Source organism: Phlebotomus papatasi, chromosome 3, assembly GCF_024763615.1.
Source record: "Phlebotomus papatasi isolate M1 chromosome 3, Ppap_2.1, whole genome shotgun sequence".
Classification (NCBI taxonomy): domain Eukaryota; kingdom Metazoa; phylum Arthropoda; class Insecta; order Diptera; family Psychodidae; genus Phlebotomus; species Phlebotomus papatasi.
Window position 1 is genome coordinate 37,142,345 of NC_077224.1, and position 21,956 is coordinate 37,164,300.

The following is a 21,956-nucleotide window of genomic DNA, read 5'->3' on the forward strand; positions in this document are numbered from 1 at the left end:
TGTTATTTCACTTTTTATTATCACACATATCGCATTCAGTATATGCATATATCTGCTCAAATATCATTTGAAAACCATGAAAAATTTCCCACAGAAATTAGCATTTTTGCCTCAGCCATCGAACTCACTCACGAGTGAGCATTTTATTGGGGCACAATTTCTTAGGGAATTCTCCATCGTGTTTGGATTCTGCACACGGAATTGTATAATATCTTTTTATCTGTACAGAATATTTCATACATTCACGTGTAATTGTCACATTTATAACATTTTGCCATTGCTAAGAGAGTCATTATATTTTTGAATAATAAATTTCAGAATATTCCAAATGGGGATATATTCTAGAGGAGAGACCATTGCAACACTTTAAAAATGTTGAAAGGTGACATGGCGAGGTCTAAAAAGAGCATCCTTTGCAACAACAACACAAAATGTTCCAAAGCTCCTCGTCGGCGAACCTCTAAAATCCCTCTCTGTGGCTTAGGCAGCCGTTTAGAGATTCTTTGACGAGACAAGCCATAAGGTCATTACGGGAATAACGATGATGCGGTTTAACTGACACAGCGGCAGTTAGTCCTCCCCATATGAATTGCTCCATGGCAAGAAGCATCGGGCTAGCCACGTTCAGCAATGGTGTTTAATACAAAGTCAGCGCTCTTTCGTCATGAATAAATACAATTTAGGAGATTTAGGTGAAATCTGCATGAAATTATATACTCTCACCCTCTTGCTAAATATTGGCTGGGTGGTTCGTTAAAGAATATTTTCATTTGGGATGTTCATGAAATAACAAACGTATGCAAGAATGAACGGAATGCGGTACGATGGATGGGGAAGTTTCCACAGATTATATTCATGGGAGATTTAACTCATTAAATTACAGATATGGTAGAATTTTCCACAATTCTTGCAAATAAACATATTGTTGCTAGTGAATAATACTTCTTGAATTTGTTTGATGATGAAAAGGAATAGCAGAGGCATGAGAGAGAAACGGGTATAATAGAAAAGGAATTTTTCTGCAGTTCTAAGTAAATAATAAAATATTAATTAAAATTAAAGATAAAATTGATAAGTAAAAAACATAGACAAAAATTATATATGGCCAGTAAAAAGGAGTGTGGTAAAGCATCTCGTTCTTTGCAAAAAGCTAGAATTTGTCATTTAAATACTATATTTATCGATTTTCAACCGATTCACAACCGTTTCACAAATTACTTGAAAGATCACCCAAAATAGCTTAGGTGTAATATAAATTGATTTTAAGATAAAAATGTTGTTAGTTATAAACCGGTTCATTGCCGGTTTAGAGCCGCTTTGAACCGATTGAGACATATCAGATATTTCAACACCTTTTCATTGAGCCTTATTAGGCCATTCGATTTATAAATGCACTTTCTAAAGGTTTTGGACCTCTGTTCGTCAGGCCAAACAGTTAGAGATAGCGACTTGGGACATAAGAAAGATCCTCTCCATAAGACGATCCAAATATCGTTAACATGTCCTTCATTTTTCCCCCACCCCGTCCCCTTCCCCTCCAAAACCATGTTCTTTTGGGATTGCTCGAAAACGCGTCGTGCGATTGTTTTTCATTTTAGGAAGTGTTTTAGAGATTATGTAGGCGAACAATTAACCATGTGTGTAAATACGGTTGAATCATTCCAAATAACGGTTGTTCAAGGTCAAAAATTAAAAAGGCTCTAAAGAGCGCATTTATCAGGCGAATTGGGTTATGTTTGGGATCGTTGGAAAGGTCTTAGAATTTCCGACAATCCGTTTTAAACCGGTAATGATCCGGTTCATAACCGATAAGTAATTTTTATTCGAAATTCCATTATATTAAGTCTAAGTTAAATTGGGCAAAATGTTTTGAGTGATTTATAAATCCGTTCAAATCGGTTGTGAACCGGTAATGAACCGGTTATGAACCGATAAGTAATTTTTGTCCGAAAATCAATTTTATTACCCTTAAAATTATTTTGTGGGATCGTTCGAGTGATTTACAAATCGGCTTAAATCGATTGCTGTAAACGGTAAATGATGCGAAAGTACTTTTGACGGATAGAATCTAAGTCACGAGTTCGAGCACTTCGAAAATCCTGGAGCACTTTGCCACCCCTTTTGAAAGTTATTGAAAATTTGAATTCAGCTATGTCAGCCCAATGGGCAAACGATTACTCCGACTCAAAAATGACTGGAATTTGTTCTACAAGAAATGGTCAAAAAATTACTCCTAATTGGAATCTTAAAAATTCGTCGTATTCGCGTCGAATTTTAGTCAGAGCATTACTCAAAATTGAGTCAGTAATACATTAGTTATTTTACGGGCTTAAAATTTACTCTAACATGAAGTAATAAAAGCGACTCCAAGGGACGGTCCTTTTCCGTATGAAAAAATGACGCACCAAAAACAGTGCACTTGCCATCCTTCTCTACCGCATATGTACGAAATCGACGTACGTACTCTCAATGAAAAAGTCAAATGCATTCCACAATTTTGTACTATTCTATCACCTTAGACACCGTTTTCTCATTAATTCTTCACATATTTTATAGTTTTTTGCTACTTTTTATGGAATTTTGGCCAATTTTTTCCAATTTCACTACTCACATTTGCAATTATTTTTCTCATTCGACTATTGCTGAATGTCGCCCGACATATCGAAAATATTCCAGCTGGATGGCAACAACACACAAAAATCTTTTAAAATTTTCACTAAATAGGACTTTTAGACACAAGATTTTTATCACACAATACTCCTGAGACAGGAGCAAACACCTGAATAATCAAATTTAATTTTCCATAAAAATTGTCCGGGTATTTATCAACCAAAACACTGCCTAATTTTTGCTTAATTTTTGTCGGCACTGTCTTTTTCTAAATCATAACACATTTCTCTACTGGAGGAGCTTTTCCTACTAATGTTAAACTATAATATTATTGAGAAAACACGCGAAATTGCCAACTACTTTGCGAATTCACTGCACTGAGTAATTCTATTTGTCAATTGACAAGTGAAATTTCCCCTCAGACATACCCAGCGAGGGGAAGATTATTTATTGGGACACTGGAAGTCACTGGAAAAGCCCATTTTGGCGCGTCATATTTTAGTCGTAGGCGAGTAATCTCAGAGTTATTACGACGCCAAGTGACTTTCGTTATAACCGTCATATTATTCCCCACTTTCGGTCACTCGACACTCTGACGACCGTCACAGGACCCATTTTTGGATCCAGAATACATACATCCAACAGTAATCTTCCTCAAAATTGCCGTTTGGGAGTCCCAATCGGTAATGAGTTGGTCAAGCAATCGTAATTGATTTGCTTTCCTCGATTATCCCCTCTTAAATCCAAAACCCAAAATTTAAATTAATAAAATCCAAGAAGCAATTTAAGTTCCAAAAAAAGGATCATCTTATCCTTACGTTACTAATCCTTGTTTTTATGGCTTAATCCATCAATTTTCCAGAATTTCATCTCCTTAACATTTCTCATACAAGTGCCGTGGATAGCGTTTAAAGGATAAAAAAAAACTACAGTGTAATTAGCAAGGGTGAGGATGAGGCTGGACCGCTTGAAGGTTAAAAGCTTCAGCGCGCAAGACATGTGAAATAAATTATTTTAATAGACCTCATTCACATGGGAAAAAGTCATTTTACATACAAACACATTTTCACTCTGGCTATTCGAGTTTCCGCTGGCAAACATCAAAGGATCCTCTCAGAAAAATGCCACATTTGCTCAGGATGTGAAGAGGAATTTTCCCTCAATGGGGACTCCTACATCTTCTGCCGAACCAAAACTGAATTGGTGCACAATTTTTGAAGCGTTTTGCTAAAGGAACATGGTTTTCCCGTTTTTCTTTTTTAGTTTTTTGCTTCAAATAATTCTGTTTGTGAAATATGACAAAATCATGGTCGGTAATCCTTTTGATGAAGAATAAAAATTGAAAATTATGTCACCAGAGCAAATTATGAAAAAGAAACTATATTTGATCGTCTTTAAAGAGTCAATTTTCAACCAATCATGTCAAAGTTCAAACAAAGTAAATTGAAATTGCAAATTAGAGCACTACTTGCATAGGACACTGATATGAACGGAACGTTGTGTACCATGTAAGAGGAAATTAAGAGTCAATCTATAAATCCATTGAGTTATCTTTCTTCCTGTCCCATCGACAAAGCTAAAAAGGAGATGAGACCTGAATGGGTTCGATGTCATATTTATATTGAACCACCTGTCCCATTAGGCACTTTCTGACAATTTCCCCAAAGGGATGCAGAGACACAGAGGAAGGCAAAAAAGAAGCAACTGGAAAAGCAAACAGACAACCTCAGAGCATGGATTTCAATTTGAAATCATCAAGAATTTAATGCATACACTGCTGTATGCCCTGAAAGTGCCACAAAAAGATATATCCAGCAAAACCAATTCAACAAGACAACTTGTGCTTGCACAGAAAACTTCACGCAATGGTATTCAATTGAAGATGTTATACGACAAAACCTTGGTGAAAATGATTAGGAAATTGAATGGCAAAAGGAGTAGCACATAACTTAAAGTGCTGCAGGTGAAAAATTCTTAAATCACAGACTAAAAGGTAAATTACATAAAATATAGTGATTAAATATTGCCACTTCTTTTCAACATTCAAGCTTCCGTTTGCCTTACGAAATGTTGAGTCATTTATTCATCATATCACTTGAGGATTTCATGCATCTGCACCTGAGCAGAAGACCAAATATTTAACCAGCATGTCATCTGTTCAATGTGGCTGAAAGACGAAATTCATATTTCCTCCCACCAGAACCATGTTCGATAAATGCTTTATTCTGCTCACCACTCCATATTTGAGTATCTTACTTTGTACGAAGGATCAACATTACAGGAGGATGTCAAGTGGGAAGAAATTGAACACCACCGAATTTTCACGTATTTCCAGGGTACTTCTTGGCTCTAGACTCAAAATATCTAGAGTATTATTGAAAGTCCTAAAATAACATCTAATAAATAAAGCCTTATAGCTTAAATTTAGTAAATTAAAACATTATAAATTTGTGAATTGTAAATTTTAACAACGAGGTTTGGGAAAGCGTGCTACCTTCGAATGACTCAAACTTCGGAAAAATCATTTTTTCTATGCTCTTAATGCTAGTCCCCGGCGAGTGGCCTTCAAAGTTGAAGCCAATTTCTTACCTTTACATACAAATGCGAATGGGAATTTTTCTGCACTCGTGATCGTTATGCTAAATATTTAAAAAGTGAGAAGTTTTTCCGTATTATAAGATACCTTTCCGTATGGAGGGATAAATATACTAAAGTTTTGTTTAAATAAATCTTTTCCTTGGAGTACTGTGAGCTGAGTCCGAGATCAATTTAGGAATTGGCTTGAAATAGCTCCATATAAAAAGGCCAACTTGCCAGGCGCTTATCTTAATGGATTTGACCTATAAAATTTTTCAGGAAATATGAAACACTGCACTAAATACACTAGATATTTAAAATAATATAAAATACTATAATTGGCCATATATGTATATTGAAAAAGTGAATTTTTCGAAGCTTGATTCGTCCGCAGGTATTGCACTTTCCCCTACTATATTCTACAATTTATAAATTTCTACAATTTATAAATAAAAAATGAACTCAAAAAAAAATATTTTCTACAGTCTCTTTTTTATCATCCAACAAAACGAATAATGGTATTTTTTCTTAAAAAAACCATTATTGTGATTTATTTAAAAGCATTTTCGTATGTGAACTAAATGTGCGTTTATAAAACCTATAAAACATATTAAAAATATAAAAAAATGCAATACTCGTCACGTCACGATATTCCAAAAAAAACCTTATTTTTTACAGAAAAAAAAGGCGTTTATTTAAAATTTTATAACTTATTAACGACTATATGCAAATAAATATTTCCATGTAATTTCTTGTTAAATTTTAAACACCAATAAAAAAAAGGTGAGATAATTAAAAAAAAAAACCTCACATAATTGGCATTATATTTAACGATGACTATTGCAATTTGTTGTAAAATTTGAAACTGAAGAAAAAAAAACAAGATCAGTTGGCTCATTTTTTTGGAAACATCTATAAATCATTTTATGAGTAATACCTGTTTATTCAAAGAATTCTTTTGGGATGAAACAAGCTACCAAATAAAAATTTTAAAATGAGACATAAAGAGATTGTAAAGAAACTCGACTAAAAGGGATGGAAAAGCGATTCATGGATATTCTCGAAGGATGTCTGATCGGATTTATTATACTCGATCGGTGAAGACTTTAAACTAGAATTAATGAAAAGCTTAAGAATAGCAGCTTTTTAAATAAATCAAAATATAGCAAAAAAATAGGAGTAATATTATTTAATTAATTTTTGGATAAAACCTGTTCATTAACGTCCTATAAACGATTAGAACCGATTTAGACATGTCAGAAACTCCAACACCTTTCCAAAAAGCCCAAAAATAACCGCGTTCGATTGAGAAAGACGGTCTTTACATCATTTTTAAGTTTTGGCTTTAGAAATCGGTTTTAGAAATAATCCGAGAACTAAATCCTAATAAAACCAAAAAAGAACAGGGAAAGCGTCCCAGCCTTTCCATCCTTTTGATTCATTACCGATTATGTCCTATGCGGCCGAGTTGGAAATTTCAAGATTTTTCAAAAAAATCCAAATTTAAGCAAAATGGTTTTAAAAAAGCCCCCAAAAATGATTAAACTTTATAGTGTCCAAAAATTCGATATCGAAATGTTTTTCGAAGTTTTGAAATAATTAAATTTTAAATAAAGACTAATTAAATAATATCCTAAAACCATAATAGATATTTAAAATTTAAAAACTAAAATAAAATTGAATTTGTCGGCCTTTAAACACTTTACGAAATTCCTTGTATCTCTGGAGAAGCTGGCAAGTGTTGAGTCAACACTGAAGAAAAGTACAATTGCGGTATGTCTGCCTTATAAACAGGAAATAATATTTTGATATTCACCATGTGCTCGATAATATCCTGCCGTCTTCACTCCCATTCCAATTCACCTCCCCGACACGATAATTTATCTTTAATGCCGCAAAAGGAGGTGGGAAAGAATCCCAAGATAGAAATGTATGGACAGAGTATTTAATTTTTCAAGCGATTTGTGCTCCTCTTCTGACCACAACACCAATCCTTGGTTTTTCTTTGCATATTTTGCCACTTTTTGCCTCGTGGGCGGGATGATTTTGCAAAGTTGTGAGAATTAAAATCGACAGACACAACATCGCAGTGATGGGGTGTTTTGTTGAGGGAATAACTTCCATAATGTCTTATCGTGGGTGTTTCGAACATATTATCCAATTTTCTGAGAAAGGATATTGTCTAGTGTGAATTGTCTGGGCACATCCTCAAACTCGCATTTTATGCATAAGTGATATTGTTGTCGTGGTTGGAAGTTCCAACATGAATCAAACGTCATTGCCCATCTTATTCAATTGTGACTTATAAACACGAAAGCACCATCCGAAGTTGAAATTCAAGCGTGACTCATTCAGTGCTGTACATCACTTTTGTGAAATAATAATGAAACATATTGTTATTTATTAAATTGGAAAATGTTCAAGGTGAAGTGTATAGGGCTGAAGCGTGCTAAAAATCTCACACTATTCTCTTGCATAACCTTAGACAACTAAAATGGGTAAGTTTTGTGGTGAAACGCACCAAAAGAAGTCTCCTCTACCAATTTGATGTTTTCGCTTTCAAAAGACGAAGAAAAGGCCATGGAGATTCAAGAAGAAGAAAAAAAAGAACAAAATACATAAAATACATTCGCACATTCATCAAGTCTGTTCAGGTTGTCTTTTGTGCTGTTTTTAATATAAAACACCAAAGAGCAATAAGAAGAAAAATGTGCTCCTTCTTGAGATTAGAGTAAAAGATTCAACATTCCGACATTTGCACATGGAGTGCATTTTAAAAGGCAGAAACGACTAAGAAATTCAATTTATAATTTCTATCTTTTTAATTGCATGTCTCAAAATGCAGTGACATTCTCAACTTTTTGTATGAAAAACAAAAATTGTGATTAAAGGGTTCCAGCTTTGCAGAATGCTCGAACTCACGAGATTTCACTAAAATAACACTGCTGTTACTTTTTAGGACATAACTGTTCACTAAGCTGGTTCATAAATCATCTAAAAGCCACACTGAAACCAATGAGAAATGATGTAAATAAATTTACAAAAACATTCACTTACAGATATTTCACCGTTTTATTTACGGTTGGGAATGGTCATAGGTTGTTCTTAGAGCTTTACTACCTTTTAAATAAATACGATCTTTGTCAAGATAGAAAATGTTTAATGTGGTTTAATAAAACAATAGTATTAAATTGTAATAAATTTATCTTTAGTCTTGAGAAAGCAATTAATAGTAAAAACGTAAGATCCTAAAATGTAACGAAAAAATTAATTGGATTCAAAATAAATCAAAAAACGGACTTAGAAGGGCAGGAGCAGTGGTATATGAGAAAGTTAATCGGGAGATCGACTATTTGACGTTTATGAGTCTCCATAATCGGCTGATTATTGGCATTTTGTCTGCATGATCATCTAAATGGCACCGATCTGTCTCAGTGATCGGTTGATTGACGCCGATAAATTTTCATGATCAACTGATTGGTGCTGATTAGTCTCCATGATCGTCTGATCAGCAGCCATATGGCTTCTGCACTCTATAGAAAAATTTATAGCGATATTGAAGCAAATTGCCTACGCTTGTGTAGGAAAAGCTGTCAAATATGGACATAAATTTATCTAGTGCATAAAGGCCAATATGTACCCATGAATGGCAAACCTCTGTTTACCCTCTGGACTGATTGGCGCCGAACCGTCTTCATAATTGGATATTTGTCAGCCATAGTGAACCAGGAATAGCAGACTTGTTTACCCACTGGGCAGGTGGGTTAAGTAGTAAAAAAAACGTCTTTAAATAATATCCATGGGAGGTCACCGAAAACGAGATGTCGATATCTAATACCGTTTGTAAAGCAATATTAAAGAATCGCAAATCAATTAGTGGTTCTTTACTAATTCATTATATCAATCGGGGCCTCTACACACTAGAGAAATTCATATCCTTTGTGAGCCTCAAGTGGGTCAGTGGAATAGAGTAATGGCTCTATGTCTGCGAGGTCTCGGGTTCAAAGCTGAGCAGCAGCGGAAAAAAGATTTCTCATGCCATATCGGCTTTGAATTCGTCCAGTTAATGAATGAATAGTAATTCCAATGGTGCATATTGGTAAAAAACAAATGAACCGCCTAAACAATAGAGGCTGGTACGAGAACGAGTTTCGACATGAAAGTGGTACTTCAGTCGATACAAATATTCACTGTCACTGATCCCAAACACACACCGAGACGGGATGCTGTGATATAGTAGCGGCACTGGTTGCCCACAGAGCTGTGATATGGAGCGGCTACCCATATCGGGGGATAAGATAGAATAGGAGTGGAGAAGCATAAGGGTCCCAATTGGTGGCCTGGATGCATCGGTAATCCGAAATGGCGAACTGACCCCTGGCAAAATCTTAAAATCTTATATCCATAGTGAAGAGAGAAGCCACACAGACGAATTAGAAATCAAGAAACCTGTCTAATAAATCTAGAATTGACCAAACGGACCAAACCCTTCAAATCATATCCATCAATGAGGAAAATATTTTAAATCGGTTTTGAGAAAAACCAAAACGAGATTATGGAAAAATATTCTTTCAAAATTAATGGGAAGGTCTTTGATGACTGGAATTGAATATATCATACCGTTTTGCCTTCATTTTGTTAGAACACTAAAATATTTTTGGTTTATATATATTTCTCGCTCTGGAAGTTCGAGCAATAAAATAAATAAATAACTAAAAAGCAACGAGACTCAATATCTCCATGCACCATGTTACCTGCTCACAGTGAATTAACACTAAGCCCAGAGAGAAGATACCTTTTAGCTGCGAAGCAAATAATATTGCTATTGATTTTATACATAGCATTTGTATTATTGCTGTGTCATTTTTCCAACCACTTCTTATGCAAATAAACATCCATCGATATATCATTTTTTTTCTGCTGAAGATGGTGAATTTTCACGCAAAGTATTTGATGTCCAAACAAATATTAAGGAAACATCTCAAAATCTGTGAGAAGAGCAAATAAAATGAATTTATAATATTTGAAGAGAAATCACTCAAAAATCCTATTCAGACTGTTGCAACTTCTTGTGCCGAAAAAGAAATACTTCCATTCCTAATCTAACATAATGTGACTCTAATGAGACTGTGAGACCTATCAATACCACCTCATAAACACACCTATGTGTATGATTCTTTTTATAGACAACCAGTTCGACATTTGATCTCCCAAGAGTCCGTTTATGGAGAAGTTTTAGCCGGAATTCTTTACAATCGTTTTAGTTATTTTATTTTCTTAAGAACGAATTTTGTGGTTCACTGTTTCTGAAGAGATTAAAATTCACCTCGAATGGCTAACGAGGAAGATTTATTGCATGGAATTTTTTGTAATTTCCCAAAGCCATTGATTTGTGTTTAAATTACAAGCGAAGGAACATGATTTTAAGATTCCCATACATAAAGAAAGGATTTTTTCTTTAAATACAAAAAATTGACAAGGATTATGCAAATTTTAATATAGCTCTTACATTTGATAAATAGAGTATTAATTAAATTTAGTATTTTACTTAGTCATATGCAACGTGTTTGGGAGCTAACCTAATAGCAAGCTTTTATCGGGAGAATGTTTTCATATTTCTGGCTTTTCTGGAATTCTTCTCAAAAACTCATACGTAACATATTAAAGCACAATCTACATATAAATAGGGTAAGTGTGCCAAATTCCGGCATAGTTGCTTGCAAGCACCAAAGTCTCAAGTTTGAAATGTAATATTTTTAATACAAATTATTTTTTTTGTTTTTTTTTTATAAGGAGTGTTGTTTGGAACCTTGTATAGACTAGACAGTCTATCGTCTTAATTTTCTCTACATTCTTTTTTGATACATTTTAAAATGAATAAAAATGTAGACATAGCATTGGTGGCCTATTCCGGCCACCTTCATTCTCATAGTTCCTTGCCCTTCCGGAATCCTTTCAAAGTCTATTTCACATCAATTCGTTCGTCGAAGTGACATTCGTTTGTTATTATTTGCATTTTATAATCTCTAGAGTATGCAAAAACTAAAAAAATCATGGAAATTCGAGGAACAAAAAATGTGGCCGAAATTGCGAACGGGCTAGAATTTGGCACATTTACCCTAAATGTAAAAATCGCTTAATTAATAAAGATTAAGAGAAACGTTGTAGTCTCAAAAAATTACAATTAATCTATGATAAATGAATTCAATTCAAAATATTTTGCAGAAAAAAATATAAATAAGAAGAATACAGCAAAAATTTTGAGTTCTAAAAAGTGACCTTATGGTAGGGTAAGTGCTCATAATTTTGGACAGTTTCTAAATTTGGACACTTTGAGGGTAAAATTGGACACTAAAAATAAATTGATTAAAATGATGGATTTTTATTCCAATATTTGATGAAAAATGAATTCTATCTAAATATTTGTTCTTTTTGGAAGATTTAGACACTAAATACGTTAAATTTTGAATATGATTTGAGTTAAAATTGCTTTGTTGAAAATTCAGTGTGAGCAATTGCTTACGAGAAATATGACAGGACTTCGTGGCTTACTTCAGTCTTATTTAGTTTTGGTGAAGTACTAACAAAGTTTGTTCGCTGTTTTTGAGTGACATTATTGAATATTCATTGAATATTGTGTTGATTCACGTTACTGATGATTTGTACATTTGACCTGAAGTGAGATTTGCCTTGTGAATTATATCTTTTGTGTGAAAAATGGGAAATTTTTTAAGACATTCACCAGTGAGGTGATGATTCTTATTTTGGACAGGTGTTTTTCTCACGAAATTTCGTGAAGTTTTAGCTTTTGTGATGACTAGGTTGGACAAATGCCTGGAGAAACAAAGGAGCATCATCTCTACGAAAGAGATGTAGCGAGAAATGCCTTGAAAGGCTCCCGGAAAGGTCAGGGAATGAGCCGAATGAGCGAATCTGCACGTACTTGGAGTATCGAAGTCAACTCACTTTAATGAATGATATGGAAAGTTTCCGGGCTTCTGTGACATTCTACGGTTCCCTTACATGAACAGGAAGAGGACTTGGTAAGATTGGTTCATCAAATGAAGAACAATGGGCATCCTATTGAGGCGGATTAGCTGTCCAAATTTACAGCCAAGTTTGGCCAAATTAATAACCAAGTTGTCCAAAATAAGAGTCAAATTCACCTCTACATATCAATGCATTTTTAAACGTATTAAAACTAATTTTAGTAAAAATGAGATGATAAATAGCTTGCTAAGTTTCTAAACAACCCTTCTGAAAAGAGAGTAACAAGAAATGTCAATTAGTATAGAAAATATCGCACTTCAAACTTGGAACTTCGATGCTTATAAGCAGACTGTCCAAAATTATAAGCACTTCCCCTAATGGTACGCACTTTTCTGAACTCCAAATTGAGGGATGATTACTGTTCTCTCTGTGGAGTTCGAGCGGTGCAAAAGCATTAATTTCGTTTACAAATTATTCAGAACATCATTAACTTGATTTTATTTAAATCTTTTTTTTGTTTTTTCTGTATGAAAATAATTAATATGAGTATTTAGATTTGAATACACTTATTCTTCGAATGCGTTTTGAGAAATAAAACTGTATGGTAGCTTTCTCTGTTAAGCCCCATAATATGGTTATTAATGCTATAACAGTCATTGAGTACAAATATTTCGCTGTTTTAAACCTAATTTGTGTTCTAACAACAATAATGCAGAATATAATAAGCATTATTTTATCAAACTATCTAACCCCTTAATAACTTACTATTTATCTGAAGCATTTTAGGAAGATATTTTATTCAATTAAAAATAAAAATATAAATTTAGTCAATTTATTATTTGAAACGGTAACGTAAATTCGTAATTCAGAAGTAGTTGTAATAAAACTTTCATACATAAAATTTCATGAAATAATATAAAACTTTCTTAATTTTCATTCCAAAAGTTTGTATGAATTTAAAAAGAAACTGATAGAGAATTTTTAATATTAAAAGTATTTATTAACTGTGCCTTATCACCTTTAAATTCAATAAATATAAAGAGTTTACATTTATTAAAGTACATAAATAATAAACTGAAAGTCAAGTTCACAACAAAATGTTCTGGAAAAACCTTTTTGAGCATAAATGGACTCTATTGATAAGTAAATTGATGAAGAGGAAATTTTACAATAGTCTGATGGAAACAATTTAAAGGTGAAAATGTAGCGAGAGCTGTCAGTCAAAAATAAAATTTATCGAAATAACTTTACAATAATGGCAATTTATTTAATAAAATAATGTCGATATCCCTGTCTGGATGGTAAAGTTTAATTGAATTTTGATAAAACCAAATTTTGATTACAGTTTACGGTTAGATGGGGTACACAATGTGTAGCATTTGAATGTTGAATATACACACTTAATGATCGCATTAATATAGGGGTTTGATGATGATGACTACCATTTGAATGAGACCACAGTGTATTGAAAATTTAATATTGGACCTAATCAATGTTTTCGCTTTAATTGTTAAATTTCATGATCCGAAAAAACCTCAAAATTGTCAATGCATCAAAACCTCAAAATTTATCTTGGACATAGGAACAATTTTAAATTTAATCAAAATCATGTTGATTGAAGAAAAATTAATTAGCGATTTTGCAATTACGAGAGATTGCTTCTCATAAAAAAGGAACCATATTCAAATGACTTTGGTATTATATTGGCATACATATGTATATTCAAGAGCATGTGGGTGGCTCCTGGGCGATCCTGACCATTGAATAAAACAATATAGTGAATGGAATGGAAAATATTTCTATTGATGTGGAAGAAAGTGTGGAAAGCGATTCGGAAGTGTGTATAAAATACACAAACACAAGTCAATTAATCATCCCCTAATGAAGCGACCCAGTACTGCTGAGCCGTCGAAAGAGCGGTCTCTCAGCCGACAGGGTAATTGATTGATTTTCGAACTAGCTACCTTGTGTGGAAACTTCCTCCAGTATATCTGCCCAAGAACTCCTCCGCACTGCCCCATGCTCATGTGTTCATCGCATTCAAGCACATATACCGTAAACATTAAGAAAATAGCACATATAAAAGTTGCTGCGGGTGGAAAAAGTGGAAGAGAGGAAGGCATTCATCTCCTCAAGTGAGATACTCCATAACACCAGCGATAAGGATAAGATATTGTCGATATGTCGATACACGTGATGGAAATAGGGGGGAGCAAAATCACCATGCAATATATTATTGATTTGGAACCGATAGTAAGCATTTAAGTATTGAGATGAAGTAAACTTTCTTCTTTCAGTAATCCGAGTTGATCTTATAAAGTAGATTGGTTGGGGGCTAAATAAAGTTCAATTCCAGAATTGTCTACCCCTATAAGCCCAACAAAAAGGAATTTCAAAAGATTCTCAGTACAAAAATGAACAAGAAAAATTGGATTTGTAAAATAGATGTTCAGGCTTTGATTCTCACGTCAATTTTAATACAGACAATTAAATTAAAAATATCAAACGTATTCACATTCTGTTTTACATTTTTAAAGTATTAAAAGGATTGAAAGCGAAAAGCACTGATGTTAAAGATATTACAAGTTTTATAGGGAAAATGGGAAGCTTGAAGCATCACCCATTTTGCAAATTCCTCGGAGTGAACAATCCGCGGCAACTAATGTTCACTCACAGAAGTTATGCTGTTAGATTCCAAAACCAGCAAGAGCACTATCAAATAAGCCTTCAGCACCCTCAAAGGTATAGGGTTGCTGCGAGCCACATGTATGAATGATTAGAATAGGTGCGTTCGGCCGTAGACTGTGTTATCAATTGTCAAATGGACCGCACGTGCTACAAAAGTACAATTCAATTATTACTCCTAAGCTATTTTGAAAACATTTTGATTGATTTATAAACCGGTTCCAATCCATTGTTATGCCCAACGCACAATAACTTTTGTTTGGTAAACATGTTTTTGACAGTTCAATGAGAGTGAATGAGATCTAGATCTAGTTATCTCGCTCTTTCTCATGGGAAATTTTAAAAACATGTTTACAAACAAAAGTTATTGTGCGCTGGTCATTACCCGGGGATTATGAAAAAGTAGCACAGTTGAAAAAAAAACATTACGGAATAGGGTAAATTGGTACAAGTTGGACAATGGCAAAAGTTGGAAAATTTCGCTGGGACAAGTTGGACAGGCAATTTTTTCTTGATAAATACAGTACTAAATTTTAATTAGTATATTTTTCTATGTTATAGTTTAATTATTTGGTTCCTTGTGCTGCAAATAAAGTGAAAATCCATTCATATGAATAAGATTTAACGTATAAAATTCTCACCTCAATTGACAGTGTAACTTTTCACCGTCGAAAAAATACATCGATCGGCCATTTTTTCCTAATAAAAACACAAGAAGAGTGACTTTGGTTTTTCGGTTCTGTTGACATTTCTCAATATTTCTGGCAAATTTTAGTGGAATAAAGTGTTTAATCTCGATAGTTAACGGTACGTAATGGTTTTATTTGATATAATTACTAACTGTATGAAGAAAAAGTGCTTATTTGAAGCGTGAGCAAAAGTGACAAGTTGGACATCCGGAGATACGATTGTATTGCAGGGGTTTTCTTTTTATTTCAGATGGGTAAAAAGGCAAATAAATTGAAAAAGTACAAATCCTATACTCAAGACCAAGTGAACAAAGCACTGGAAGCTTTTCGTCAAGGAAAGTCACTAAGTCAGGTGTCAGTATTATTTGGGGTGCCAAGAACAACACTTTTTAATAAGCTGACCGGGAAATGTCCGGAAGAATGCTCTGGGGGAAGGCCTCCTACGCTGCCAAAAGATATAGAAGATGAGCTCGTTGAATGGATTTTAGGATGCAGTGATAAGTGGCATCCTATAACAAAAGATCAAGTCCTCAACACTGTGCAAATTATTTGTAAGAAGTTCAAGATTGTCAACGAGTTCACCGATGGAAGGCCAGGATACTCTTGGTTCAAGAGCTTTTTGAACAGATACCCAGAATTGAGACTTCGTACACCAGAAGCATACACAACCCAAAGAGCTGGTATTACCACTGAGTGGTTTGAGAAAACTTATGAATATTTAAAATCCAAAGATCTTCTGGAACTTCCTTCTGATCGCGTCTTTAATCTTGACGAAACGGGTGTAATGCTTTCGCCCAAAGGTGGACAGATATCTATTATTATTCTATGGAGTTTTTAAATTCATGTTTGAAGTTCTTTGTGACAATTCGTATGATTAAAGAAAACTAAAAGAAGAGGCTATGCAAGAAAAAAAAAGAATTAGACTTCAGAAACAGGAAGAAAGGTTCAAAATAAAAGAAGAAAAGGAGCAAAGCAAGAAAATTAAAATATCCAAGAAAAAGATTTAATAAATAATATATATCTAAGCCTTAATGTTTTTTTACTTTTTAATTATACACTTTACTCTAGTGGTACAATTGATTCAGTGTGTATGGCATTCAGTAAAAAATCTTGAAACTTGCACAACCTTCCCCTACGCATTGTCCAAATTCCCACGTCCAACTTGTCCCATCCTGTCCAAATTATATTGTTTTGCACTCATGTATTTTTCTTGAATTTAAGAACTTTTCAAACTGTTTTTCAAGAATTTCCATGAAACGGTAATATTCTAGAAGAATCAAGGAGCAAATTTATGTATGTCATCAGGGAAAAATGTATTTATAATGTCTTTAATCTTGTATCAAAGTTAGAGCCTCTGGAAATTGTTCCAATTTATGCAACTTACCCTATTCAATTTCGTAAACACGAATAAAAGCATTTAGGGGAAGTGGGGCATCTTTGAATTTAGGGTAACTTTGAAATTGGAAGTTTTCTCAAGTTTTTAAATGAATCTGAACAATAATATAATGTAATTTAGCTTCTCAATCTGTTTCTGCAGCTAAGTTATATCATGATAAGGCTCAATTTTATTTAAAAATAGAAGAAAAAATCCCAATTTCAAATCTACCTCAAATTTAAAGATGTCCCACTCCCCCTAGCGCCTTTGCTAATGCATTTAACAAAATGACGAGAACATTTAGCCTGTTAAATTTGGCAATAAAGGATTAGGTAAAGGAAACTAATGCAAAGGACCTCTAATGGATGATCCTAAGGGCCTTGACGGACCTGAAGATTAGCCGAGAGACGACTTAACGTGATTATATTAGAAATAATAATCAAATTACATTTCCATCATTTTCCACTAAGTCGTCTCTCGACTTAAGTCGTAAGTGTGTCTAGGGCATGACAATTTGGGATAAATCTTTACTGCCAAATTTTACAGAGAGGATCAGCTTGAGTCTATGTAGGCTTTTAACGCTATTTTAAATTGATTTTCCATCTTTAAAAAAATCTGTTTCCTTTAATAAAAATAAATGTAAAATTTTAGTAGCTACGTCTGTTAGTCTTTTTAGGTCACACCGGTCACACTGTACTTTTGACCTAAAAACAATAACTTAAACATTATTAGGACTCTAACTGTCGTGTTTGGAACTTTTGTCTGAAATATTACAGTGTAGACGCTTTTGAAAGTCCAGATACCAAAATCCAAATTGGAGCAGGACAAATTCAATAATTGATATCAAATATCTGCAAAAGCTCCAGTTAAATCCTTCAACTCTGTTGTTCCGGAATCATTGAATTTGGCAGAGTGTAGCCGTAAAGCATCACTCTTGGTCATGTCCGTGTAAATCCGAAATGAAATGAATTATGTGTGAATGTGTTATGTTATCGAATTACTGTCCCTGCTAAGCTCATATGGAGTGAATGACGAAAAATAGATGAATGTCCAGTGATTCAATACGCGGTAGCATAATACGGCATAGTGAGTTATTCGAACAATCAATCATAGCATCATCCTTTTATTTCATCTTCAGTGACTTCAATACTCATTCCGGGGAGGATTTTTAGGGGCAAAAAGTACCCCTGAAAAGTATGAGAAAATGCGAAAGGAAGAGAAATCGAAGTGCCTTTCCCCGAAAGTTAATTGAATTCGATGAGAGCAATGGTATGGTTCAAAAAATGGATATTTCTTGTTGCGTTCTTGCGGTGAGATGGATTTTATACCATCGAATCCATCAAATTGATAATAGAAAATATTGAAATGTGTACATAATACATGCGTGAGCTAAAAAAGTAAATAAATAAAAGGAAATCAGAGAGAGAGAATATTTGCCGAGGTTGCTTACGTTACATCAGGGCTTTGGTTTCGGGGATGGGCTGAGGATAAATCTTACCCTTGGGCCATGTTTGCCAGACTCCCTTATTGAATTTCTTCTGTGAGGGGTGGGAGGGTAGCATTACCCAGGGACAAACATCCAATGAAACAAAAGCCAAAATATACGAAAAAACATTATCACAAGCTAACAGGACCAGGAGCAGACACAACAAAAAAAAAACCAGCTAAAACATTCCTATGCAATGCAAAAGAGGGTGAATATATATTGGCCATAATCAAAATCATATACCCAACCTATCGCCTCTTTCAGCCCTGAGCACTTCTCTGGTGGAAGCATGGAAAATTCAGAAGAACTACCTCGCGGCATTGAAAAATGTTTGTTATACTGGTTTTGGTCGAGATTTTTATACGAACCCCGTATGCTAAATCGATATTTAAATATGTATGTTGATCAAATCCAATTTACCTGCCCGCAAAAGGAATCACTCTGGGACAATATTTTGCCACTCAAAAAAAAAATATTGTTCTGCTACTAACTTCTAATTGGCCTCTGGGACTCTTTTTGTCCTTCACCACCAAAGCTTTTCCATCTTCACTCACCTGTAAAGAGAAGAAAACAAGAAAAATTGTAATTCTATTTATTATTTTCTTTTCCTTCATAATATTAAGATGACAAAAATGGCAAGGGAGCGACTTGTACCAGGTATTTTTCTTATTTGCTCTTCATAATATTATTTAGTCGGTATTGCTCTCTCAACCTCCGGTAAATTTTCTTTTGGATCGTATTTCATTTTGGCTTTTTTTCAAAACATTCAATTATGCATGTAAATTGGAAGAACAAAGAGGGGAAATCAAGCGGCATTTTTATGTTGAACACACAATGACCTTTCTCCCACTGAAGATTTCTTTCTGAATTGGGTTAAATTCTAGACAAAAAAAACCTGATTGAAATTCGAAGAAAAGCAAAAGAAAACTGAGTACTTCTTATGGATATAATTGAAAATCATATAAGAGCAATTCTAAGTAGAAGTACGACAGCTAATGGGTTTAATGTGAAAACGTTTATACATATATTAAAACTCTTCGTTTTATTTTTTAACAATTCTCTCGACCAATATACCATTGCCAATATTTACTTACATTAGAGAAATTGAGTTACTGTACTTTCTCTGTATTATATATTCAAAATCATTAAGATTACCTTTTACAAAATTTTTAAATTCTAGATATTCTATTAGTATTCTATTAAGCAATATAAAATTAATTGAAAATTCTTAATTTTTAGCTTCTTGAACTAACTACTCAGTAATTTAATCTTAATTTTACTTCTAAACCCAAGCTGATTTTTCTCCACACGATTTTATCATAAATCAAACGGAAAGTTCTGAAATTAAAAAAAAAGTGAACTTCTTGTAATTTTAAAGGTAAAAAAAAACTGAAATTGCCTAATTTAAGCCTAGACTATTTCTAAATGGGACTATTTCTAAGTGGGTCAAAGACTTAAAAAAAACATTACGTTTTCTCTGAGTTCCTCAAAACAATAAATATTTTTCTTGTTATGTTGCAACACAAAATTAGAGAAAATCTCCTATTTTTTAAATTAATTTGAGATCATTTTTGTGAAATAGAGTCCAGTTTATTTTTTACCTCTATGGGCGATAGAGACAAAAATAGCCCAAAAATTTATGTAATTTTTCTGACAATACCAATGAATGATAATTTTCACTCTAATTAAAAATATTATGTATGATTATTGTACTGTTTATACTCAAAAGGGTTTTGCTTTAGAAAAAATAGAAATATAAAAATAAAATAAAAATACTTTTTCTTTTCTTTTTTTAATTTGAAAATTCGTCACTTTTTAGCTTAAATATCTACTACATCTACTATATATAGGGGAAAGTGACCATGCTTGATACGATCCAAGCTTGATAATAACTATTTTTTTCTTGTGTTAATCAATAGTTGTGACTCTTCGCAATATATTTTAATAGCTGGTCCTAAGTCTCACACTTCCTGAAAAAATTAGGAACCTAGCTCTTTTTTCCTAGTTTCAGGAAGCAAAAATCAAAAATAGGTCCAAAACTGTAATTTGAATACATGATATTTCATGAGTTTTTTCTTAATTAAAGTCGCTGTTCAGGAAAACTGCTATCATAGGCACATAGAGGGTTCATCAGTATTAATATTTATGTAAAAATATTTTTACTTGGGAACACTGTTTTTGTGGGTGGTGACAAATTCATAAATTCTACCTGTGTCCATCCTATATTTTAAAAAGGGTCCATGAATGATAATTTAAATGTGGCAACTCTATCATTAGATGTGATTCTTTCATAATTACACCTATTGTAATCCTCCAATTTTATCGACAATTGACATAGCATTCAACCCTTTTGCCTGAATTTTAAGGTTGCAAAGTGACATTTTCTTGGACTCAAAGTGAAAAAATGGTTTTCGCTAGTGCCATAATGTCATAAAAACATGGCTTAGAAAAAATTACATAAAAGTGATTTTAAAACTAATAACCAGTCATATAAACGATTTAAGCAGATAGATTAGAGTTCCGTCTAAATATTGATGTGCAATTTTTTGTATCCGGTGAAATTTTTATAGTCAAAATGGGCCTCCGAATTGTCGAATCAATTTTTATACAGGAAGGCCCCGGACCCAACTTGTGTAAAAATCGCCACTGAATTTCCATTTTCTTCTTGAGGAAAATCTAAGGATTTCCAGGAACTATTTGAGGTTGGATTATGAACCTAATAAGTGAGACATGTTTTTGTCATAGTGGAAGAATCGCTTCGGTTTGTGTGTTAATCAGAAAATAATCACAAACCTTGGACATTATTTTACAGTATAAAGCATGGTCACTTTCCCCTATGCACTAAATGGGTCGCCTTTTCGCTAATTCACTTTTAATTAAACCTTTGGATTTAAAATACTTTTTTTTCACAAGGAAAAAAACAATAAATGTTTTCAATCAACCAGCTGTCATTATAGCGAAAATATCACTACTAGAAAATTTTTAGTGAAGAACCCAGCTGGTACAAGATTGAAATAAGTCGATTACACTCACTTATTTAATGGATAAAAATATTATTCATGCTTTTTCTCAAACTTGAATAGTTATATTATGTTATTGTAGTGGCTAATATTACGGAAATAAAAATAAAAATATTATTTTAAGTGAATTAGTCATAAACGATCCAGATAGCAAAGCGCCCAGATTAGCACACCTGACTGTAGCAAGTAGTTGGAAATTTCCAAAAAAAAAATCCTAAATTCCTACAATCTTCTACATTATGAATGTACAAATGTTAGAAAAAATAACTTTGGGTGACCCAATCGTTTTTAAATTCAAGGTTTTTAATTTAAGTTCAAGGTTGATTTACTATTAAATTTTGATTAATCCAAACCCCTTTAAATATAAAATTAAAGCCAATTTGACAGTTCTAAATGCCACCTATATTAGTTAATCAATTTATTAAATTAATTTTGTTCAATTAAAAGTGTATGAATCAGTGGTTCAGTGTAAAACGTATCTAAATAAACAAACATACAATTCAATATAATTAGTTGCTTTAATT

General features: G+C 33.3%; 1 protein-coding gene across 3 annotated transcripts in view; it reads right to left on the reverse strand.

Annotated features, from left to right (window-relative positions):
* The window catches only part of LOC129805534 (uncharacterized), a 332,356-nt gene that overhangs the window by 213,870 nt on the left and 96,530 nt on the right, over window positions 1-21,956 (reverse strand). Inside the window, exon 1 of one of the 3 annotated variants that reach the window (XM_055853511.1) lies at window positions 18,833-18,966. The exons of the other annotated variants lie outside the window; for them this stretch is intronic. The gene's annotated coding sequence lies outside the window, so the exon portion shown is untranslated. Of the gene's footprint in view, window positions 1-18,832; window positions 18,967-21,956 lie in introns of those variants that run through there. 3 annotated transcript variants of the gene reach the window in all.